Source organism: Saccostrea cucullata, unplaced genomic scaffold (assembly GCF_032062105.1).
Source record: "Saccostrea cucullata isolate Sc308-1 unplaced genomic scaffold, CSIRO_AGI_Scuc_v1 ctg8772, whole genome shotgun sequence".
NCBI classification, from domain to species: domain Eukaryota; kingdom Metazoa; phylum Mollusca; class Bivalvia; order Ostreida; family Ostreidae; genus Saccostrea; species Saccostrea cuccullata.
Window position 1 is genome coordinate 71,828 of NW_026939994.1, and position 26,811 is coordinate 98,638.

The 26,811-nt window shown below is 35.8% G+C and overlaps 1 long non-coding RNA gene and 3 pseudogenes across 1 annotated transcript; 3 read left to right on the forward strand and 1 right to left on the reverse strand.

Moving 5' to 3' along the window:
- Positions 1-151: 151 nt before the first annotated feature.
- LOC134254430 (uncharacterized) lies at positions 152-26,461 on the forward strand (annotated as a pseudogene).
- On the forward strand, positions 4,345-7,812 carry LOC134254426 (uncharacterized; annotated as a pseudogene).
- LOC134254427 (putative nuclease HARBI1) lies at positions 8,357-9,990 on the reverse strand (annotated as a pseudogene).
- Positions 14,164-16,693, forward strand: LOC134254428 (uncharacterized). Its single transcript, XR_009989317.1, has 4 exons — positions 14,164-14,228; positions 15,143-15,229; positions 15,597-15,683; positions 16,542-16,693. It is a non-coding gene; the product is annotated as an uncharacterized LOC134254428 (long non-coding RNA).
- Positions 26,462-26,811: the final 350 nt, after the last annotated feature.

Here is a 26,811-nt window from a genome sequence, read left to right on the forward strand (position 1 = left end):
GTGCGATGATTTTTTTTCTGATGCGATTTCGATAGGTGGAATAGCCCTGTGTGTCCAACGCGTAAGCATGGAAACGTGATTGACATGAAAATTTATTGCGTGTCCTGTGAATAATTCAGCGAAATTATTATGATTTAGGAACCAATACTCCTTTCTTCATGAGATTGTGATGAATATTCTTATCGGATCCAAAACGAGGCTTGCGTCGGTAGAAAATATGGCGTCCGATTTGGAAGTCAAAACATCGACTCGTGATTTATCTACCGTACCTGTCATTTCCTTCAGTTTTGTGGAGGGAGTTGTGGGAAAGTAAGCTAAAAGTGATGGTACAAAAGAGCTCATCAAAGGATATAAGTATTTTAGTGAGAAATACGTCACAGACATAAGAGGTAAAGACACTAAGCCTAACTGCTTATGGGCGACTTCGATCACGAACAATAGTAAAGAAAGTGAAACTACGGTTAAATCGAACTACCAATAGTTCGACTAGACTGACGTCACATTTTCACCATAGTTCTACCCACCTCATTTCAATGGTTAGTCCAGTTCAAAATGGCGGCCTTTGGTAAGAATTCAACATTTGAAACCGTGTATTTTAGTTTTATGATTAATTTGACTGCTAAATGATTGTTTACGTTGATAGAATTTAAAATTGTTTTTCTAGGCGGTACTTTTTGAAGAAAACAAGCAGTGAGAAGGTCTAAATATTAAAAAGGTGAGAAAAATGTGTTCAATCCGTACAGATGTATACAGGTGTCTCATTATATCGCGGTACTTAAAACTTTTGCATAAAAAAGTGTAATTCGATATTTTAAATTTAACTTTCATCAAATGATATTTATAAACCAACCTATGGCCTAAATTTTTAGTATCAAATTATTTCCCAAACCTCCTAAATCGCAGAGTCTCATAGTATCGCGGTATAGGAAAACATGGAAACTTGACGTTGACATAGACTTCAATTCTTATTTTTATAATATTACCATGTAATTTTACATAAGAAAATAAACAAGTATACGAACTAAGGACTTTCAAAACATGAACTTTATATGGATTTCACTAGATTATAAACTCAGTGGGCTAAAAATAATAATGAATTTCAGAAAAATTACGTTTTATTTGAATAATTTTTTCCCGACGCATGTTCCACACTTTTTAATCATCACAAAAACTTACATTGAGATGAGAATCGGAAAGTGTTTTCAACACTCGAGAATCGAGTATACTATGTGCATGGTGTTTTCGTGTTATCCAGTTTTAATTCAAGTATGAATCATAACCTTTACATTTCAAATTCATTATCCGAACACGGTGTATAAATGCACAGTGCATACCCAGATTTATTCATAAAGCTGCTTAAGTATATTATTTAAATTTAAACTGGTCAAGTGTTGTTGGCATATTTTTTCATCTAGTTATTGACATTATTGAGTTCTATTCAAAATATTGTTGAATAATCGGGAAAATTTCATAATCGATAATCGATCGAAATCGGAGAGGCTTAATCGATCAATGATCGACTTAATTGGAAATTAAAATTTCAAGTACAAAATTCCATGTTTTTATAGCATTTATCATTTATGGAACAAACTAAAAATAAAATTTTATTAAGTTTATTCCGAAGACAACTTTTTGTTGTACAAGTAACAAAGAAACAAAAATTTTTTAAACATATTTGCTCATAAAAAGTGATTAAAAACTAAAAATGTGTGACAATGACTAGATTAACAGTAAAGTAAGCACATGATCTACCAAATTACCAATACTTGATGTTTTTGATTAAAAAAATAAAGAGATCCACGTTATTGTGGCTTAATCTGCATCGCTTTTTGGAAACAATTTGTCCCCCAAGGCTGAAGACCCTTTCCGATGATACGGAGGAAGCAGGAATAGCCAGAAACTTTTTGGCCAGTATGGAAAGTCGTGGGAAAAATACAGCATTCTTTTCCCACCATTCTAAGATGGTTAAATTGTGATCTTCAATCTCAACCTGACAACCGATATATCTTTCAAGTTCTTTTTCTGCTACATTTTCCACATACTTACTCTCTCCAGTACATACTACATCCTCCAGCCAGTCATCATTGTCCACTGACTTCATTTTTTTTTGCAGTTGATGGTTGATAAAGATCTTCCACTCTGTTTGACTCACTTGCAGTATTCTCCTCAGTGTTCTCATCAGGTAAATTTGGAAGTGCAGGAAGTGGTGGAACATCAGTATCTTTCTCTGCTCCTTTAGGTGCCTCTTTCTCTTTCTTTACTAGTGTAATTCCACAGACAAATCCTCTAAGAAGACTATGTGCTCTTTCCCTCTCTTCAGGTGCAAAGTCCAGTCCTTTCGTAAAAGGATTCAGTAAACAAGCCAAGAGAGAAATATCCTCTGACTGCGTTCTTTTATTCAATTTTGCCTGCATCTTTTGTTTAATCTTTTTGATTACTGCCGAGTCCTCATCTGATATCTCAGTTGCCCGCATAAGTTTTGTAACGATTGGAAGGACCTTCTGCATGGTAGGGTGTTGATCTGCACAAACTATTGTGGTGGCTTTTTCAAAGGGTAACAGAATTTTAACCAAATGTTTAACCATGGTCAATTCTTAAAAATTGAAATCGGAGTTCTTAAGAGTTGTGCTGGCATGTTTAGGTAAGGAAGGGTCGTTAGCCAAAGCCATAAGTACTGCTGCTTGTTCTAGGAGACGTTGTAGCATATACAGGGTAGAATTCCACCTAGTTGCCACATCAATCAAAAGCCTGTGCCCTACTTTACTGTCACTGAAGAGAAGCTTCTGTTTATCATGCAGCATAGATGTCATGCTACTGGATTTATGAAAAAACCCTACAAGTGTTCTGGCCTTCCCTAATACTCTGCTAACCTCAGGAAATGTAAGAGAATTTTTCACTACCAATTGATCCTGTGGCCATAGCAGCCAAATCTATTCCAATCCAATATTTCATAGGCTTTTTGTTCGTTTGCAGCATTGTCTGACATTGCTGTTGGCACTGGAAGGGACCAACGGTCCTGAGTATTTTTAAGTTCATTTGCAATGTTTTGTGAAGTATGACTTCCTGCAAGTTTTATGGTACCTAAAACAGCACTTTGAAGGCACCAATCATTGTCAATAAAATGTGCAGTTGTTGTGTAATAAGATTCTGTATTTAGGCTTGTCCAGCCATCATGTGTAATGGAAATGTCTGTGGAAAGTCTCAACTGGGTTTTTAGTTGTTCTTCTACTTTCAACTTTTTTCTTCTAATCGTTTGATGACAGTTGGCCTTGAAGGTACCTTGTATCTAAAATATGAAATAACTATATAAAAAATCTTACTTACATACATCTGCCATATGTTATCTCAAACTTTTTAAAATTTTATTTTTATAGTATTTTTTGTAGCTTTATTTGAAATGAGTTTATTTACATCATATATTTTTGAGATATTTATTATATAATGTCACTACTGTACAACCATTTTTGATTTATTTTCCTATACATCTATTTATGAATATTTTACAATCAAGACTGTTTAACTGCTGTTTAAGTCTGCATTCTAATATTTCTATAACATAACACACAAATACACACCTTGGATCTAGGAGTTCCACAAATGCTCTGAAGTAGATGTTGTCGACTATGCTCACAGGTAAAGCCTTGCCAATGATCAACTTATTCAAGGCATCATCAATCGTTTACTGTCTTTCTGGGCTTATTTTTCCGACAGGTTTGTTAGATTTAACGAAGTTATCAAGACGAGGCTGGATATTGGATTTTATTTTCGGTTCTAATTCACCGCCATGTTACTGTCAATGTGCACTCTAAAGTTTGTCGTGTTTCCTAAAAACCACAAGTTTTATCCTTAGTAGTAGAAGGCTAGTACATTATATTCCAAATATTTGTTAATTGTCTATAAAGAAATCGTTCCGTTTAGAATTAAATTCTAAATGGAGACCCACCTTTGTTCGCATATTTTTTTTTTGCATACACGACAAATCGCTGTTGTCATATCCAAATTAGCTTTTATCGGCGGCCCATCAGTCTTTTCAAGAAATCCGAAATACTTCCATACAACAGATTTTGTATTCCCTGGATATGGGAAAATTTCTAGTTCTACTTGAAGTTGGTTGTTGTTAACTTCGGACGCCATTTTGAGTTGACCTCGTTTTACGTTTATTGTTAATGCGTACGTATTGGTTTCGTTCAATTCGTACACGTTTATTTGGACGACAATCGATTATGAAAAACGTAATCGATAATCGGAATCGAACACCCAAAAACGATCGACAATCGATCGTCGGGGACAAACGTTTCATCACTAATTCAAAATAAACTTTTTGAACTTGAATCATATTCCAGCATGCCGAGACTTGTCATCAAAGGAACAAATTGCACCTCATTCACACTTGTATGTGATGAGCATGTGAAAAACCAAATACTGTCTCCAGATATAGGTAAATACACCTGAATAATTGTACCCCAAATAAGATTATAAAGTATTTATATGTTCATCTGAAAAAAAAATAGATATGTGATTTTTTCCTTAATTTGAGTGCAAAGAATTTTTCAGTCTGGACGTACTGTTTTTTTAAAAATTATTATGACTCCCCTGAATGTTTTTTTAGGAAGCAAAACTCAAACATAAAACTATTGTTCATATTTTCAGGAACTTATATACTATGTACATAGTTTATATGTCCCTGATATTTTGTTAATTTATGTATTGTAATTTTTTGACAACTTGAATGATTTGGATAAAATCTCAACATGTAAATGTACTAAAAAGAACTTATATTTTAGATCCAGCATTGAAAGACATGGTCGTTAAAATGCTCTTTGAAAATCAGAAGCCTGTTCCACAATTCCAAAGACCACCCCCTCCTGCTCCTCCACCATTCAGTCAGTCAGAAGAAACTGATTTCCCCTCTACATCAGAGTCAGTCCCCTCTACATCAAAGTCAGCGCCCTCTACATCAGAGTCAGTCCCCTCTACATCAAAGTCAGTCCACTCTTCATCAGATTCAGCCCGCTCTACATCAGAGTCAGCGCCCTCTACATCAGAGTCAGTCCCCTCTACATCAGAGTCAGCCCACTCTACATCAGAGTCAGTCCCCTCTACATCAAAGTCAGCCCACTCTACATCAGAGTCAGCCCACTTTACGTCAGAGTCAGTCCCCTCTACATCAAAGTCAGTCCCCTCTACATCAGAGTCAGCCCTATATACATCAGAGTCAGACCACTCTACATCAGAGTCAGTCCCCTCTACATCAGAGTCAGTCCCCTCTACATCAGAATTAGCCCACTCTACATCAGAGTCAGCCCACTCTACATCAGAGTCAGCCCACTCTACATCAAAGTCAGTCCACTCTACATCAGATTCAGCCCACTCTACATCAGAGTCAGCCCACTCTACTTCAGAGTCAGTCCCCTCTACATCAAAGCCAGTCCCCTCTACATCAGAGTCAGTCCCCTCTACATCAAAGTCAGTCCCCTCTACATCAGAGTCAGCCCACTCTACATCAGAGTCAGCCCACTCTACATCAGAGTCAGCCCACTCTACATCAGAGTCAGCCCACTCTACATCAGTCAGTCCCCTTTACATCAAAGTCAGCGCCCTCTACATCAAAGTCAGTGCCCTCTACATCAAAGTCAGCGCCCTGTACATCAGAGTCAGTCCCTTCTACATCATAGTCAGTCCCCTCTACATCATAGTCAGCCCACTCTACATCAGAGTCAGTCCCCTCTACATCAAAGTCAGCCCACTCTACATCAGAGTCAGTCCCCTCTACATCACAGTCAGTCCCATCAACATCAGAGTCAGCCCACTCTACATCAGAGTCAGCCCACTCTACTTCAGAGTCAGCCCACTCTTCATCTTAGTCAGCCCACTCTACGTCAGAGTCAGCGCCCTCTACATCAGAGTCAGCCCACTCTACATCAGAGCCAGTCCCCTCTACATCAAAGTCAGCCTCCTCTACATCAAAGTCAGCGCCCTCTACATCAGAGTCAGTCCCCTCTACATCAAAGTCAGCGCCCTCTACATCAGAGTCAGTCCCCTCTACATCAGAGTCAGCGCCCTCTACATCAGAGTCAGTCCCCTCTACATCAGAGTCAGCCCACTCTACATCAGAGTCAGTCCCCTCTACATCAAAGTCAGCCCACTCTACATCAGAGTCAGCCCACTTTACGTCAGAGTCAGTCCCCTCTACATCAAAGTCAGTCCCCTCTACATCAGAGTCAGCCCACTCTACATCAGAGACAGACCCCTCTACAACAAAGTCAGACACCTCTACATCAAAGTCAGACCCCTCTACATCAGAGTCAGTCCCCTCTACATCAGAGTTAGCCCACTCTACATCAGAGTCAGCCCACTCTACATCAGAGTCAGCCAACTCTACATCAGAGTCAGTCCCCTCTACATCAGAGTCAGTCCCCTCTACATCAGAATTAGCCCACTCTACATCAGAGTCAGCCCACTCTACATCAGAGTCAGCCCACTCTACATCAAAGTCAGTCCACTCTACATCAGATTCAGCCCACTCTACATCAGAGTCAGCCCACTCTACTTCAGAGTCAGTCCCCTCTACATCACAGCCAGTCCCCTCTACATCAGAGTCAGTCCCCTCTACATCAAAGTCAGTCCCCTCTACATCAGAGTCAGCCCACTCTACATCAGAGTCAGCCCACTCTACATCAGAGTCAGCCCACTCTACATCAGAGTCAGCCCACTCTACATCAGTCAGTCCCCTTTACATCAAAGTCAGCGCCCTCTACATCAAAGTCAGTGCCCTCTACATCAAAGTCAGCGCCCTTTACATCAGAGTCAGTCCCTTCTACATCAGAGTCAGTCCCCTCTACATCAAAGTCAGCCCACTCTACATCAGAGTCAGTCCCCTCTACATCAAAGTCAGCCCACTCTACATCAGAGTCAGTCCCCTCTACATCAAAGTCAGTCCCATCAACATCAGAGTCAGCCCACTCTACATCAGAGTCAGCCCACTCTACGTCAGAGTCAGCCCACTCTACATCAGAGTCAGCCCACTCTACGTCAGAGTCAGCGCCCTCTACATCAGAGTCAGCCCACTCTACATCAGAGCCAGTCCCCTCTACATCAAAGTCAGCCTCCTCTACATCAAAGTCAGCGCCCTCTACATCAGAGTCAGTCCCCTCTACATCAAAGTCAGCGCCCTCTACATCAGAGTCAGTCCCCTCTACATCAGAGTCAGCGCCCTCTACATCAGAGTCAGTCCCCTCTACATCAGAGTCAGCGCCCTCTACACCACAGTCAGTCCCCTTTACATCAGAGTCAGTCCCCTCTACATCAGAGTCAGTACCTGGGTATGTGCATTCGTAGAATGATAAAGAAGAAGATATGTTGGTCCACTTACGGCATGAGCGGCAGGATCTGTTTTTAAAAACGAGGAACCATAGCATTTTATGGCAGGAAATTGCATACGAGCTCTCCACCGTATTTAAAAAAGAGGTGGAAAGAAATCAAAGATGCAGGGACAGGAACAGAGAGAAAAGACTTTCGATTGGAAGAGGAATTCGATTTGGTTTTGGCACTAAACCATCCGCAAAACCCTGTACAACACTTCACAGTAGCATTGCTATAACTAGTGATGATACCTCCCCAGAAGAAAGCCCTAGCAAATCAGCGAGGTCTTCCCGGAAAATTCACCCAAAACGTGTTAAAATCCTCCCCCCAAAAAGGAAATTGCAGACATCTAAGGTATTGGAAGATTTATCAAACAGTGAAAAAGATTTTTGGATCTGTTTGAGAGAAGTCTTGAGAAGAAATAGATACATTTGGATATTTTCTTACTGAGAATTTGAAGTAATAAAACTTAGGGGAAAAATTTGTGTATGGAAATATTTTGAGCTGAAAAAAAATTATGTTCAGCTGAATTTATGTTTTACATTTTGTTTTTATGGACAATAATGATAAATTTCATGTTCATTATTTTTTTTTGTTTCACACCTAATAGGTTCATGCAATGTACTTCATTTTTTGATTTTTTTTTTTTTTTTTTTTTAATTTACCAAAGTAGGTTTGTGAGATACTATGTTTGTTTATTTTTGTTATACAAATTTAATTCAAATATTGTTGAATGATGATTAAATCTAAAAATTTTGCATAAGTTTTATTTTCTCATACTTCTTAATTAAAAATAGACTCAAACCTAAAGAAATCCTTTCAAAATAAGGCAAATACATGAGTTTAATATGTATTTAATTTTATAGTCATGAAGCGAGCAAACATACCAACCTGTACAGTTTCCTTTTTGAAGGAATAAACAGCTGATTATACAAAGGAAATAGGAATATTTTTTTTATTTTTGAACATTTTAATGCAGTTTTGAAATGCTTCTGTCAAATACACAGACTAATGGATAACAAGAGAGTTAAGGAATGTTAACCAACTGAAGTCGCCGTACAATTCCTGCATGACCATTTTGGTAAATGTTTTGAAATTGATTTGGATGAACATCATTTACTTGTTCGATGTAACTATCTACATCATCGTTGTATTGTACACACAAATTATGTAAAACGCACGCTGCATAAATCATTGTACATATGTCTTTGTGGTCATGGAGGGGAACATCCCTCAGCCTTCGAAACCTCCGTTTTAGGTGCCCAAAGGCTCTCTCTACATTTTGTCGCATACTTGAAAGTCTTTTATTAAACTTAAGTTGTTGTCTCGTGAGATTGCCCAAATTCTTAAATGGCGTTATCAACAAATTTCTAAGGGGATAAGCATTATCACCTAGTATGAAATGGTTCTGTGTAAACATTTCTCCATTCTCAGCTTTCTGGTATAGTGAGGAGTTACGAAGTACACGTGCGTCGTGAACACATCCGGGCCAACCAGTGTAACAATTGATAATCTTCAGTGTATGATCCACTACAACCTGTAACTGTATAGAAGGGAATCCTTTTCTATTGTAGTAGTCTTCCCCCCCCCCCCCCTTGCAAAGCTGATGATAGTTGAATGTGGGATCCATCAATGAATCCTATACCTCCTGGAATTCTGCAATATTCTTGAATTTCATCTGCCGTCTGTCTTTGCTGTTCTGGATTTGGCCATTTAATTATCGGCAATATTTAGAAAATTATACACATATAATTTAATATCACTTAATTCAAGCAATTTGATTGGCTGAATCATTCAGAGGAACATATACTATTTTGGATAACATAACTTGCCTACGTCACAATGAGTTACGTCAAAAGTATATTACTCCGCTTGACGTTACTTTTAAAATAATGATCAATTTGAAGTCTTTTTAATTTCCGGAGGAAATATTGTCTCATTGTCTACACTGGAATAAAATTATAAGGAATGAAGCTAATTTCAACTTATGTTATCCGATGTAACAAAACTTGGGTCAGTTTCGCGGTTTATAAAGCGTAAACTGTCCCAAGTTATGTTATATCGGATAACATAAGTTGAAATAAGCTTCATTCCTTAAATATTATATTCAATTATTATAAAATATTTCTATAAAAGAATATTTATAATGCAACATACGTTTTTGGGTATGAACTATCTTACCCTTTTGCTTAATTGACCTAGAGCTTTGAAAACATCCTTTATTATCCCATGCACTGTTGAAATTGATACTCCTAACAAATATGCAACCTCTGTCATAGATGTTGTATTTGCTAGGTACAAAAGCGCTACAAGCAGCTGTTAGTCGGGAGGGACTGTGGCTTGAGGACCGTGACCATTTCTTTGCAGGACAACAAACACTTCATTAAGAATGACAATGTATAATTCTCTACTTAGTCTGAAATGTACTCTAAAACCATCAATATATGTAGGATCAGACATCAACTGTACAACATTCACAACGTATCCTTCTACTTTCGGTACTCTGTCTCTCTTTAACTGGATCGCATGCAGTGTTTTTTCTGCATTAGAAGAAAATCTGCCCTCTAATTCTACGTCATCTAGTAAAGTTTCAAGAAACAAATAAAAAAAGTCCTCGATATCAGCCATGTTGGAGAAACTATAGTTCAACCAGAGAAAATTCGATCAACAAAGAAATGACGCATGCGCTTTGAGCTTACTGTAGTATTACGTTAGTTTGTGTTCGAAGTCTCTCCCTATATATATACATACTGTACTTGTACTTTCAGTTTCACACGACAATATAAACAAACAAAGGTTATTTCCCCATTCTAATCGTTATCAAATTAATACATGATTATTTTTCGTGCTATATAATATAAAACATGATCGTGTTAACTTTTCAAATTATTGCACATCATTATTGACAACATTGACAATGAATTTGGTTTATGAACCATGCATATGCTAGGTAGGGCATGTCCCTTACAGTAAGTCATTAATCATTATCCCTATACTTAGTTTAAAGCCGCTTAACCCGAAACAGGCACATATTATCATCCACAATAAAAGTACCTCATTACATAGATAATGTATAAAAATAAATTATAAGATTGATTTAATAGTATATTACAACAATCCTTACATGGAAAATGCAGATCAAAAACCTTATTGACAAACAGTCGTTCCTTACGGAAGTTAAGATCTGGTGTGAAGTCAATTTTGAAAATAATAAGTTTATCGGATATATCTAATAATGAAGATAATTCAAACCCGAGCATTTTTTTTCTCTATTTAGTAGAATCCTTAGTCATAATATATCTTTTCAAAATTAAGAAATTAATTGAATATAATACATAGTAACTTTTATATTGAATATGCATATTTAAAGAATAAATGAAAAATCAGATATTTAAAATGATTTTTATGAAGGAGCAAAACTATTATCAATGTACTTTGTTGTGAGAAAAATGCTCGGGTTCGTTCTTCATGATATAAACATGCAAGCGATAAATTTATTTTTTTCGAAGGTGATTTCACGCGATATCAACAATGATTAACATAGGATAATTTTTTGTGTGACCTAACAAAAATTATTTTTTTAACTTTTGAATTTTGATATCTTTTAAAAGAAAAAGACTTTGGGGATATAATTTGACAAAAGTTCAAACAATTATATATATATATATTTTTAGCGATTAGAATCGGACCAAGCGACTTTAAACAATATCTCATTATTTTTAAGAGTATTATTTGCATTATACAGTAATATATATCTCACACTGGTGATGCAAAAAGTAAATCAGTATTATAAATATTCCTTTTAATTAAAACTTACAGTAGATGCTTTGGATGGTGATGTGGGATGTCTTATAAGAGCAAGATGTTATAGATCCCAGAAAAAGAATGAGTCCCCACATGATGTAGAGGTATGCCAACTAGAATTGTGTTTTTGACATGATATTTAATAATGATACCTAGTACAATTGTCCATGTTCAAGTTTATGATTGAATTTATAAATTTGTGTAACTGAGATTAATAACTATATGTTGTATTCAATTTTTAAAGAATATGTACATGCATGTTTTCTGTATATGTCAGCTCATGTGATAATTGTAGTTTAATGATATTCTAATACATGTATAATCATTTTTAGGTAGTAATAAAGAAAGGACCGGTGTTTAGAAGAGAAGACAGCAAGTGTTCCCGTGCAGTTGGTAGATCTGGATCTTGTGGACACATTGTTGGTGTATTGTACGCCATTGCTGATACGAAAGCATCCAATCTTAAGGCAGTTCCGACTGATTTTGCCAAGACTTCCTTACCACAAACGTGGCAAGTTCCAATAGGAAAACATTTTTTGGTCTGTCTGTTTAAGCAGTTTTACACTTACAAGATTACCGATGCTCAATCTAATTAAAAATATATGTTCCGATCCGCTTGCATACTCGCTTCAAAAACTAAAATAAGATGTTATATTCCCTTGCATATTGGCTATACAAACAGATGTTAGTAAAGCGAGTATAAAAGCGGATCTAACATCTGATTTTAAGAGGCCATGTCAGTAACCATTGAGTATTGTATATAAAGTGAGTGGAATGTGAAAAAAAAATATTTTGCTTTAATATTTGGTTGCATGGAGGTATAGATGAATGTCCTTTCAAACATAAATTATTTGGGTTACATCTTCCTTGTTACCATAGCAACGGTGATTTTAATGCTTGAAAAGTGTGAAATTTGATTATTGATAGCCCTGTCAATATTAATGACAGAATCAAACTACGTTTTTCTTAATTTCAATATATATGGGAGATTTAATTTTTCCCTTGTTTATTTTAAAGCATTGGGGCCTACTTTGCTTTGTTTCTACCAAATGCTGTAAAATCAACATGATTTTTATAAATAATTTACACAAAAACGCAACCAAACTCTATCAAAGTCATACATGCAATAGAAACTACGAGCTTTAAAGTTATAAATCCAATAATAAACCAGACGTCTCTGTCGAGACTGTAGCTCTACTGGTATGTACTTATCAAAAACCATTGCACTATTTTATGTATCTTTGTGTAGTCTACTTGTGTGCCAACTTATTTTGAAATCAAACTAGAACTGTAGAAGGAGTAGGAATTTCACATAAAATTCTATTTTTAGTAACCATGGCAACACCGTTCATCGAAATTAGAAACCGATGCACTATTCTATGTGGGTAGTATCTACCTTAGGGTAGAGTACTTGTGTGCCAAGTTATACTGAAATCAGACCAAAACTGTAGAAGTAGTAGAGTTTTTAAAGAATTTCACAGAAAATTCTATTTTTAGTAACCATGGCAACATCTTTCTATTTTTAGTAACCATGGTAACACCCTTCATCGAAATTAGAAACCGATGCACTATTCTATGTGGGTAGTATCTATCTTAGGGTAGTCTACTTGTGTGCCAAGTAATACTGAAATCAGACCAAAACTGTAGAAGTAGTAGCGTTTTTAAGGAATTTCACAGAAAATTCTATTTTTAGTAACCATGGCAACATCCTTCATCGAAATTGAAAACCGATGCACTATTCTATGTATCTTAGTGTAGTCTACTTGTGTGCCAAGTTATATTGAAATCAAACTAGAACTGTAGAAGGAGAAGCGTTTTTAAGGAATTTCACAGAAAATTCTATTTATAGTAACCATGGCAACATCGTTCATCAAAATTAAAAACCGATACACTTTTCTATGTATCTTAGTGTAGCCTACTTGTGTGCCAAGTTATATTGAAATCAGACCAAAACTGTGGAAGGAGTAGCGTTTTAAAGGAATTTCACAAAAAATTCTATTTTTAGTAACCATGGTAACACCGTTCATCGAAATCAAAAACCGATGCACTATTTTATGTATCTTAGTGTAGTCTACTTTTGTGCAAAGTTATATTGAAATCAGACCAAAACTGTGGAAGGAGTAGCGTTTAAAAGGAATTTCACAGAAAATTCTATTTTTAGTAACCATAGCAACACCGTTCATCGAAATTAAAAACCGATGCACTATTTCATGTATCTTAGTGTAGTCTACTTGTGTGCCAAGTTATATTGAAATCAAACTAGAACTGTAGAAGGAGTAGCGTTTTTAAGGAATTTCACAGAAAATTCTATTTATAGTAACCATGGCATCATCGTTCATCAAAATTAAAAACCGATGCACTAATCTATGTACCTTAGTGTAGTCTACTTGTGTGCCAAGTTATATTGAAATCAGACCAAAACTGAGGAAGGAGTAGCGTTTTAAAGGAATTTCACAGAAAATTCTATTTTTAGTAACCATGGCAACACCGTTCATCGAAATCAAAAACCGATGCACTATTTTATGTATCTTAGTGTAGTCTACTTGTGTGCCAAGTTATATTGAAATCAGACCAAAACTGTGGAAGGAGTAGCGTTTTAAAGGAATTTCACAAAAAATTCAATTTTTAGTAACCATGGCAACACCGTTCATCTAAATTAAAAAACCATGCACTATTCTATGTATCTTAGTGTAGTCTATTTGTGTGCCAAGTTATATTGAAATCAGACTAAAATTGTAGGAGGAGTAGCGTTTTGAAAAATTGTTTACAGACAGACGGACAGACGGACGCCGGACGCATTACTATTGCCTAAGCTCTTCTGGTCTCTGACCAGTAGAGCTTAAAATGGTAGTTGGGTACTCTATAGCAAATAATTTGATTTAGAATGTACCACAAATATGAAAACGCGTGAACGATTATCTCCCTTTTGTGGAACTCTCCTGTTGATAAAGAACAGAAAATTGCTGTTGCAGCAGAAGTCGGAGAAGATATACACCTTGTAACGATGTTTAAAGCAGGTCTTGTGCGGTTACAGAGGACATGACAGCATCAAGAGTTTGTAGGTGACTGAAAAGTACTATTTATATTCCGAAATGTCTTACGTTTTCCTGTTTTTTAAAAAGTATTTCTATATTTTACGTGCTAGGAAAACGCCATAACCGGCGCCTTTACTTGTTTACGAGAACTGGGAATTCCAAGTAGACAGCTGGTAGAATCAGCATTCTCGGGTGTATTTTCGATACTGGCAATTACTTGTCAAACTCACAATTTATCAATAGTACAATGCCTCTAGTACTTACCAATATAGTTTTTATGGTTTGTTTGTAAATATATGATCCATGATCCCATGGAAACATTTTCTCTGACTGTCGAAATTTGTTTTGATTTCGTGCCTTTACAAATTAAAAAAATATACAAGTCCTGTATCGAAATGATGAGTGATTATTTTCTTTTCATTGATATTGTCAAGTGCCATTGATAAATTGTATCAACGGCATTTAAGGGACAATATCCCTCTGCTCCAAATTTCACGCCTTTTGTGTTTTTTTTTTTAATCCAGACATTGATTTTCAGCAACAAATATAGCATTAAATTCAAATGGAAAATAGTTTGAAGTATGAAGCGTTGCTTACTTTTTCAGAAATGAATAATATGTCAAATCATGATGTGAAGAAAATTCGGGATGATAAATAGAAAGATTTACTATTTTATATCTCACAATTAATTTAGAAATATGAGGTAAATTTAAAAATAATATCTACTCTCATACCTATCTCATTCCCAACAGAAAACATATTGAAACGCTGCTTTTTAAATCACAATTTCAAATTGTTTTATGTGCATGTAAAATAACACACATCCATAAACAAAAGTTATCATTCCATTATTGCCCTTAAAAATTTAATATTTTTTAATGAAACAAAATATTAATTAAAGGTTTATAGTAAGTTTGTAAACAGGTCTAAAATATTTTCAGGAGAATCATGATGATAATCAGTTGCAATGTGAACTAACAAATAACCTTGAAGTACAAGCAGATCCAATTAATGTGGAACAAATGAAGGTTTGTATTGAAATTTTTACATGTACTGAATTATTATGCCCAAAGAGCATGAACATATTTTTGTTTGTCCTTTCTGTCTATCTGTTGTCAGCTTTAACCTTTACTATGACTTTTGAACTGTGAGATCATATTTTTATACATAATCCACTAATTAAGTTCTTTTAATTACACCAACATCAGTAACCTTTAGATCTTGATCTTTTTGCTAAAACTAGCTTTTCTATATTTGTTGACGCTGGGGGCATACTGTTTCACAAACTTATTTTGCTTTAAATTACTTTTAGCATCAGCTTGTTTATCATAAAGAATCAGCAACTATATGCAGTAGGGTCGTGTAAATTTGTAAACAGATATGAAATACTTTCAGGAGAATCATGATGATGATAAGTTGCAATGTGAACTACCAAATTACCATGAAGTGCAACCAGATTCAAAGCATATGGAACAAACAGAGGTTTGTACTGAATTTTTTTTACATGTACTGATTTGTTTAGAACTACTTTGAGCATCAGCTTGTTCATAAGAGCCCAGCCTCAAGGAGTACCAGTAATCACTTTGTTCATCCATTTCTTTGTCAAGAGATAACTCGAATGCTATGAAACTTCAAACTTGAAAGGATTGTGACTCAGTAACTTAAATCCATTTGACCTGTGAACTTCATACTTTAAACCCAGACAAGAAGCCTAAAATGGGCCCATATTGCTCACCTGGTCTTCTGTCAAAGGTTGTTAAAGACTGATATCATGAGGCACATTTGTGTCATCTAAGCTGTGCTTTTGAAGCAGGTATGAAATGCATTTCATATAAGACAATTTCATTGAAGTCTACTGTGACCTTAGCATTGAAGTTTGACATTGAGTTAGGGTCATGCCACACCACCTTATCATTAGGAGCATTGAATGCCAAGTATGAAGTTGTTCCATGAGGCATACAGAAATACAGACCTTAAAACTCCCTCGTAAAAGGCGACTAAATGGGGCGGTCCTTCGGATGAGACCGTATAAACCGAGGCCCCGTGTCACAGCAGGTGTGGCACGATAAAGATCCCTCCCTGCTCAATGGCCCTGAGTGCCGAGCATAGGCCCAAATTTGCAGCCCTTCACCGGCAATGGTGACGTCTCCATATCAGTGAAATATTCTGGAGAGGGACGTTAAACAGTATACAATCAATCCATCAAATTTTACCTTGACCTTGAAGGTGCGACTTTGGCTCAGGGCTGTGACACACTGTCTCAGCATGAGTAACATTTTTGTCAAAATGAAATTGTTTTAAAAGAAGTTGTTAGTTGGATTGATTTTGTATCTTTTGTAGGTGGAATCAACTTCAGACGACAACTTTTCCAAACACCTTGTGAAAGTCATCTGAATGCCAGGATTCTCAAGAGCATGAAGATAGTCCATTACATAGAAGGAAAACCTTGATTATGTATCTTGATGCCATTGGTGAAAAGGCAGAGGTCTGACACTGACTGTGAAGAAAATGACTTGACAGCTGAAAGGAACAAGAACAATTTGAATCAGATTTCTGATAGGGCTCTTAAAGCAGTGAACTAAAAACATTTTCTTACTAAGTTTAAAATATTGATATCAAAGTTTTTGAAAGAGGGATAAGGAATCACCCTGTTTGTTTGTCCATCTGTCTGTGGACAACACTTAGATTATACTATTGTAGCTCTAGTTGGTTAAAATAGATAATATATAAAATTAAATGTGTCATACTTCTTGTTTACTGTGCATAAATGTACTTTGAAGAACATACTGTATAAGTAGAATTTTTAGCGAGGATTTAATTTTGGCATTACATGTATTAGAGAGGGTGCTGACATCGCTAAAATTGAATATTTTTAAAAATTAATGTCTTATTATTTGTAATAGCTTCTTTAGTTAACATTTTAAAATCGCTAAAATTACTTCTGGCTAATAATAAAATACCAGACTTTGGTAGAAATCGCCAAATTTGCATCTCGCTTAAATTTCCACTTATACGATATATTATTATTTCTAGCAAAAGATTTCTGTAGAATATATGACTGTACACTTCAGAAAAAAATTCAATCTTAGTATCAGGTACAAGATATGCTGTAATGGTGCCTAGTTGTGTCGCCTGCATAGCAAGGGGACTCTTAGGGCTCTTCGTAATTTCTTGTCTGTCTGTCTGTCTATCCATCGGTCCATCTGTCTAGCTGTGCAAACATGTACGGTCCATATCTTTCTTACGAAGAAACATTAGAATCTATTTCTCCATACAAAGATTGCTCATGACCTAAGAGTGTGTCATGATCTTGACTCAAGGTCATTTGGGGAAGTTCAAGGTCACTGGAAGAAAAATGTCATTATTTGTGTCCGTTCCATATGTTTCTTATGGATTAACTTGGTAAGTTCCCATTTTACAAAAAGATTCCTTGTGACCTAATGGTGTAAAACAGGAACTTGTCTTGAGGATGTGTCATGACCTTGACCCCGGGTTCTTTGTGTCAGTTTAATGTGACTGAAAGGAAAAACCTCATAATTTGTGCCTGGTCCATATCATTCATATTGATAAACTTGGATACTATTCTTGTTTACACAAAGATCACTTATGACATAAGGGTGTAATGACTTTGACCCAAGGTCAATTGTCCAAGTTCAAGTGCACAGACAGTACAAAAATTATAATTCATGTCTGGTCCATATCTTTCTTAAGGATAAACTTGGAGGGTTCCCACTTTACACAAACATTGCTTTGACCTGAGAACTTGACATGACTTTAAACCAAGGTCATTTATGCAAGTTCAAGGTCACTAACAAAAAAAAATCATAATTCATGTGTGATCCATACATTCAGTCTATTTTTAGCTCACCTGGGCCGAAGGCTCAAGTGAGCTTTTCTGATCACATTTTGTCTGTCGTCCGTCTGTCTGTCTGTCTGTCTGTAAACTTTTCACATTTTCAATTTCTTGTCAAGAAACACTGGGCCAATTTTGACCAAAAAAGGGTTGGGTCATTAAAAAATCTTCTCAAGAACCACTGGGCCAGTAAAGCTGAAACTTATGTGGAAGCATCCTGGGGTAGTGTAGATTCTAAATTGTTCAAATCATGACCCCCGGGGGAAGGGCGGGGCCACAATGGGGAATCAAAGTTTTACTTAGAAATATATAGGAAAAATCTTTGAAAATCTTCTTCTCAAGAACCACTGGGCCAAAAAAGCTTAAACTTATGTGGAAGCATCCTGGTATAGTGAAGATTCTAAATTGTTCACATCATGACCTCCGGGGGAATGGCGGGGCCACAATGGGAAATCAAAGTTTTATATAATTATAATTGTATACTGTTTAACGTCCCTCTCCAGAATATTTCACTGATATGGATACGTCACCATTGCCGGTGAAGGGATGCAAATTTTGGCCTATGCTCGGCACTCAGGGCCATTGAGCAGGGAGGGATCTTTATCGTGCCACACCTACAGTGACACGGGGCCTCGGTTTAAACGGTCTCGTCCGAAGGACCGCCCCATTTAGTCGCCTTTTACGACAAGCAAGGGGGTACTGAGGACGTATTCTAACCCGGATCCCCACGGGACTCAAAGTTTTATATAGAAATATATAGGAAAAATCTTTGAAAATCTTCTTCTCAAGAACCACTAGGCCAGAAAAGCTGAAACTTATGTGGAAGCATCCTGGTATAGTGTAACTTCTAAATTGTTCAAATCATGACCCCCGGGGGAAGGGCGGGGCCACAATGGGGAATCAAAGTTTTATATAGAAATATATAGGAAAAATCTTTGAAAATCTTCTTCTCAAGAACCACTGGGCCAGAAAAGCTGAAACTTATATGGAAGCATCCTGGTATAGTGTAATTCTTAATTGTTCAAATCATGACCCCTGGGAGAAGGGCGGGGCCACAATCGGGTATCAAAGTTTTATATAGAAATATATAGGAAAAATCTTTGAAAATCTTCTTCTCAAGAACCACTGGGCCAGAAAAGCTGAAACTTATGTGGAAGCATCCTGGTATAGTGTAGATTCTTAATTGTTCAAATCATGACCCCTGGGAGAAGGGCGGGGCCACAATCGGGTATCAAAGTTTTATATAGAAATATATAGGAAAAATCTTTGAAAATCTTCTTCTCAAGAACCACTGGTCCAGAAAAAGTGAAGCTTATGTGGAATCATTCTGGGACAGTGTAAATTCTAAATTGTAGGAATCATGGCCCCCGGGGGAAGGGCGGGGCCATTATAGGGAATCAAAGTTTTACATAGAAATATATAGGAAAAATCTTTGAAAAATTTTCTTCTCAGGAACCACTGGGCCAAAAAAGCTGAAACATATGTGCCCATGGAAGGATCATTGGGTAGTGTAGATTTCAAAATGTTTAAATTATGATCAGTGGGGTAGGGTGGGGATGCATTATGTATAACACGGGGAAATCTGGTAAAGAACAGAATGGTCAAAGCTTCTCAGGTGAGCGATGTGGCCCATGGGCCTCTTGATTTAGGCTGTACCTTCGTTTCAATTACATGTATAAAAAAAAAATAATGAGCAATTACATTTGCACTAAAAATGTTTTAGCATTTCTCTCTTCTCTTAGATCCATAAAATATTCATGATTTAGCACCTATGAAAAACCCAGCGGGGGGGGGGGGGGGTGTTATTTTGTACCATTTGGACAGTTTCTAAGTTATAAGTAATATTCTTAATCACAAAAGGGGCCAGTCTTGTATTCCACCATATTTCAAGTTAAAGACTACGCCTTGTATTTCCTACAAATATACATCGACCATTGCTTCCAAACTTTTCAATTACAAGAACACTTTACATGGCCTGGATATCGACTATCTGAAAAATAATCCTCTTTCGTGTTCATGTTCTTCTTCGCCCTATAACTATAGTCCTGCTGGACACGTTATTACAGGTGACGTAAAAATAGTTCGTAATGAAGACCTTAGATCACTTATTTTAAAAGGTACTAAATATAGGGAACCCCGATCCTTCAACTGGCGTCGGAATTTCATAAATATTATGGATTCTGTTGAAAATTACGCCAGACGATGGGCTAGATATGAAAAAAAAGACATTGATACCTTGTCAGAATGGATTAAATGTATCAGATCCATGTTAAAGTCACGTATTAAAAGATTGAGGGGCAAAATGAAAACCATATATCCCTCTGTGTTCAATAAACCAGAAGTGAAAAAAGAATTAGATAGATTACACGATCAATACGTACTGGTTCCTGCCGACAAAGCAGGTAAAACATTGTCTTCGTTTGTAAGGCTCATTATATAAATTGCATTCTAGAAGAACTTGGATTTAATTCTACAAGTGGTAATCATACATATACATATACTTCTCTTTCTAAGGAAGAAATTCTTCAAAATCACCTGTCAGTTTTGAATACTTTTAATATTCCACAGAGCCAAAATGAATTTGAACTACCTTATATATATTGGATTCATAAACTTCATAAGAATCCCTACAAACAAAGATACATTGCAGGTTCCAGTAAATGTTCAACCAAGCCTCTTTCGTTACTTCTCACTAAAATATTGACAGTAGTGAAGGAAAAACTTCAAGAGTACTGTGCAACTATATATTCAAGAAGTGGTGTAAATCAGATGTGGATACTTAAAAATTCTAAAGAACTTTTGGACAATTTGAAATCACAAGTCTTTACAAAAATCAACAGCATAAAAACTTACGACTTTTCAACTTTATACACAACAATTCCCCACGACAAATTAAAATCCAGGCTTTTTGATATCATTGACAGCTGCTTCTTCAACAAAAATGGAACTCGTAAGTTTATAATTACTTACCTCGTCATTGGTCACTTGAAAAATTATTTTGTTAAAACAGATTCTGATTGCACACATAAGTACTCTGAAGTTGACATCAAGAAATTGCTTGAGTTTCTGATTGACAATATCCATGTGGTTTTTGGAGACCAGGTATTCCAACAATCTATTGGAATTCCCATGGGTAACAAATTGCGCTCCGTTATTAGCAGACTTATTTTTATATTCATATGAAGCAGACTTTATGCAAAATCTTTTACGTGAAAAGAAGAAAACACTTGCTGTGGCCTTCAACTCGACATCTAGATATATCGACGACGTATTGTCAATTAATAATGATTACATTGTATTTCCATTCCTACGTCGACACGATATATCCTGGTGAGCTTGCGATAAAAGATACGACAGAGTCTGGCACATCTGTATCATATTTGGATATTTTACTTGAAAGAGATGTTAATGGTAATCTAACAACCAAGTTATATGATAAACGTGATGACTTTAACTTTTCTATCGTCTACTTCCCTTACTTACGTAGCAATATACCTTCATCACCTGCATACGGAGTATTTATATCTCAGTTGATTCGATACGCAAGAACATGCTCTACGTATGAACAATTTCTTAAACGAGGTAAATTATTGACAAGCAAGTTGATGAAACAAGAATATCAACAGTCTCGTTTAAAGTCATCATTTCGTAAATTCTATGGTCGATACAATGACCTTGTCAGCAAATACAATTTATCATTGAATGAAATGCTGACTGACGTTTTTCATACCAATTGTTAGTCCATTATTTATACACTGAATTGACCACGGATTTTTTCCGTTATTTCCTGATTATGACAACGAGCACACGGCGGGTTTGACCGGTCGGCAGGGGATGCTCACTTCTCCATGGCACCTGATCCCACCTCTGATGTTTCGGAGGTCCGTGTTTGCTCTGCTCTTATTTTGTATATTTTTTTAATTTTAATGGACATTGAGATTGAATACTGTTCGTTATTTCCATATCCTTCTTCTAGTTGATTTTAGGTTTATAACTTGAATAATAAACATGGTACAGCAATGTAAATTAGCCAGAAGACAGAGCATTGGCGTCCGTTTGGGTTGAACATCGCATCATTTTGACATATAATTTCGGCTTTTGTTATGTCATATGTGGTCAGGTTTTTGCGTATTTGGTCCACATTCTGACTATATTGTATAACTATTAGACATTGTAGAGCAATGGTACTTATTATTACTTATATGATGGGGTAAGTACAACAGGGTTGACAGTTGATCAGGATGCCATGACCCAAATATTCCACTTGACAGGCTTTAATTTCCTGGGTGTATGCTTCATGTTTTGCCGATCCTAGTCAAGTCGGTTGCTAGGGTATAAATTCCGTTGCTATCGAGATTTCTTTTCCTTTTGTTTTGTAAAAAAAGGCGTACATTTTATAAAAATTTCTAAAGTACTATGTTTCTATAGATATGGCATCTAACTGTTAAATATCTGTTGTAATATTAAAAAAAAATTGCCAAAACTTGCGAAAATCCATTGAAAGTGTTTTGAAAAAAATGCAAATTTTGATATCTGAAAAAAAAATTGGGACATCCGACTACCAATTTTTATTTTATTATTACATAGTATTGGGATATATCTTTTACTCTGTATGACATACAATATCTACGGCTGTTGCGTTTTTAAGTATTCAACTTTTGAAAAACTTAATTTTCAACGGATATTCCCATCATGAAAATCTTGTCATTTTTGATTGCCATAGCAACCATATCAACATTTTTAAAAATTCTTACAGACATAAAAATATTTTCTTCTGATGCTTTCATTATTTCAGTATAAGAAAACAAATTTGGACCTTCCAATTGTTCCCCCCTCTGCATTTAAATATGTCTAAATTTGTATTATTTTACAATGTTTTGTTGATAATTTACTATGCAAATCACATTTGTTGCCATGGAAACCAATGATGATGAACAAATTTGTAAAATTTGTCTCAAATGTGTTTTTTGTTGTTGTTTAAATATTTTAGGGTGGTTTTTAGCCCAATTCAAAATTTTTGACTTTCCATGTAAATCTCAATGGTTACTGACACGGCCTCTTAATTACATTGTGTAGTGAGTATGAGAGCGGATATAACATCTCATTTTAATTAGATTGACCAATGCTTTAAATCAAACTCTGAATCATAAATATAATTATGTAACCAGGGTTATTTATTGTTATTTGTTATCAATGCTACTTTATACTTGCGCCGCATCTATGTGAGAAAGTGGTATGAAAGACTTTGTGTTAATGAGGTAGGGTAAGATGAATTTATTCTAAAGTAAAGTCTAGCTATGATGTTTAACTTATCTGTCTAAATGTCTGTCTGTGTGTTGTATATATGTTGTGTGTAATTGTAATGTTTCAGGCTTTTCTGAGGTTTTATTTTAGTAAATGATTGAACCTTAACCAGATTGTCATTTTTCTACCACTGGCTACAATTATTTTAAACAAATTTTAAAATTACATGTAATACATGTATGTTTTAAAAATAAGAGGCCCACGGGCCTTATAGGTCACCTGAGTATCATGTAACAACTTTCCAGTGATTGTATTTGGTTCGTGTTTTAATCAAAAAGCCATGAAATTCACAAATTTTGAAGGAGGCACCATTGCTTATCAAAGGGCAGATTTCAAAGCATTAATTTATTCTTAGTCAAAGTACCCCCCTGGTACCCCTGACCCAGCGGCCTTGAAATTATCTATTTTGAAAGAGACCCCTTTCTTTATTATAAGGCCAGCATTTTTTAATGTTTAGGTTTAGTTATGAACATCAGATTTTTTGATAAATCAATTAACATTTTTTCATTCTTTTTTCATGCCATTCTAATAGGCTCCTTACAAATGGACACATAATACTTACAAATAGGAAAGTAGAACATTTAATTGGTTATATGCAATAGCTACCACGAGCAGTTTAAAACCTGGGGAGGAAAATAATTTACAGATACTTTTGAAACGAATACATAATTATCTCACCAGCATGTCATTGTGCAGCAAAGTCGTCAACATTTTATTTGTCCTTTGAACGGCTGAAACGTTTTGAATGGCACTCGTATCGATGAATTTTACACTAAACCAAGCTCAGATCTAGCTTTATTTACCCGCCGTTTCATCTTAAAACCGGAAGTGTGAGTTCGTAATTTAAAATCTCGATCCCGACTCAAATATGACATCGGAAAGAAAAAAATTGTTTTATTTTTTTTCTGAAAATTCAAAACCTTGAGCGGAGGGTTTGTAAAACTGAAAATAAAATAAATCCTGACCTTAAATATGTAATTAGGTCATTAGTATATTAACCAGGAGCAAAGGATAAGATGTTCAAAGAATTCATGCATTTCACTATTAGAGCCCCACCCTAAAACAAGAACCCCTGACCCTGGGGCCATAAAATTCACAATTTTGGTAGAGGCACTCTTGCTCATTGTAACTATGTACTTACTTAGTTTATTTAATACCCAGGTGCAGAGAAGAATATTTTCAAAGAATTAATGCATTTTCACTATATGATTAATAGAGCCCCACCCTAACACCAGAACCCCTGAACCTGGGGCCATAAAATTCAAAATTTGGAAGAGGCACTCTTGCTTATCACAAATATGTACTTATTTGGTTTATTTAATACCCAGGAGTAGAGAAGAAGATTTTCAAAGAAATAATGCACTTTTACTACCTACTTATTGAGCCCCGCCCTAGCACTTGAATCCCTGACCCCAGGGCCATGAATTTCGCAATTTCGGTAGAGGATTCATTGCTGATTACAATCATGCAAACAGTTTGACTACTTGATGTCCAGGAGTAAAGAAGAAGATTTTTAAAGATTGCATTAATTTTAGTGGTTTTGGCCCCACCCCTCAGGCCCCAGGGGGCAGGGATCATGAAATTCACAATTTTTGTTCCCCTTTACCCATAGATGCTTTGTGCTAAATTTGGTCGAAATTGGTTCAGTGGTTGCAGAGAAGAAGCTGAAAATGTTCAAATGTAAACACACGGCGCACGAAGGACGTAAACGGATAGCAATAGGTCACCTGAGTTTACTCAGGTGACCTAAAAACATATAAATCATATATATGTATATACATGCAAATTATCAGATGCACAAAGATACACATTTGAAATGCATTTATTTCTTAAGAATTTAAGTTAAAAAATTTTATTTTAGGTGAGAGAATTTGTGGCAGTTCATCCGACAATATAACTGTCACAGGATTCAACACGAGTGACCCCAGGATGAAGACCCATGGATTAAAGACAACATTATACAATCCCCTAAATTCAGAGAGTTAACCGATAGGAGAACTATGTGAAGCTTTGGCTTCCATTGACAAATCATGCCTTTTGTTATCAGTTGTGAGCCCCAGTGAGCAGCAGAAAGATGTGTGTACAAAGTTCGGGAATTTTCCTATAGGATCACCCATAGGAGTACAGCAGGAACTGCACAGTGAATAAGTTCTAAATGTCTTGGATGCTGAAGATTTCCCATCTATACCGAAACAAAACACCATGGTCAACAATGTGGTAGTAGTTCTAGATTATAATAAATCTGTGAAACTGGAACCACTGTCAGTGACGGAGATGCAAGCCAGGGAAATTGAAGTTTCCACTCGCAAAATGGCACGAAATACGTCAAGACAGAATTACTGCATCTGTTGCAGGAGACGTTGTACGACGGAAAAAAGGTTAGAATATAATCTATTATTGCCTTAAAAAATAAGCATCTAATAATATTTGTAAATAGGATATTAAGCATTTCTTAATGTAAAAATATTCATTTTTGTATGCCGAGTGTTATTTGATACCTTACAAAACAACATTTTTATTTATAGATTGTGATCCACTTGTGGCACGACTGAGGACCACACGGAAGGTAGTTTCAGCAGCAATGAGACACGGCTTAGTATGCAAACCTCAACTTGATTAGCCTATCTGCAAATATGTAATATTTGATTCTAAATACATGTAAATCATATAAAAGTACTTCAGTTAAATTTTATATTGAATTAAAAAAAATTTTCTTTATTAATTTTTGGCTATGGATGAAGATGTCAACATCTACCCATGTGGTCTTGTTATAAGCCCATGGTCACCCTGGATAGCAGCCACACCAGACAGGAAGTGTTCTGCCCATCAGTAACACCACCACACGGTTTACTTGAAATCAAATGTCCTGTGAGATGCCTATCGGAGTGCGACTACCTCACCAAAGATGAAAATGAATACCACCTGAAGAACACTCATAAGTACTACCATCAGATGATGACCCAGATGGCAGTTACTGGGTTTGAATGGTGTCTTTTTTTGTACTCCTGAGGAATTTTATTTAGAGCTTCTGCATTTTGATGCAGATTTTTGGCAAGACATGAAAGAAAAGATAGATTTATTTTCTTCTTTTATCATTATTTAATGTGAATGCAATTGAGAAATAAATTAATAGGACATGAACTAAAACACTTCATGGTGGCATATTTCATAAGGTGCAACCTCCCTTAATGAATAATATTCTGGCTGGCTTGAAGGGTTATAGTTTATGCACCTCATGAAGTTTTAGAAATTAAATCATATCTTATACATGTATTTTATGCATTTTTTTTCAAAGGAAATATATAGTTATTGATATTGTAAAGTTCTAAATATTTAGTTTTTTTTCTTAATTTTTACATTTCCAATAATTTTCTATAAAGATTCTTTTCAAATCAGAGGAAAATATTTGATGACTAAGGGGGACATAAGCATGAATACCTCTATATATAATCA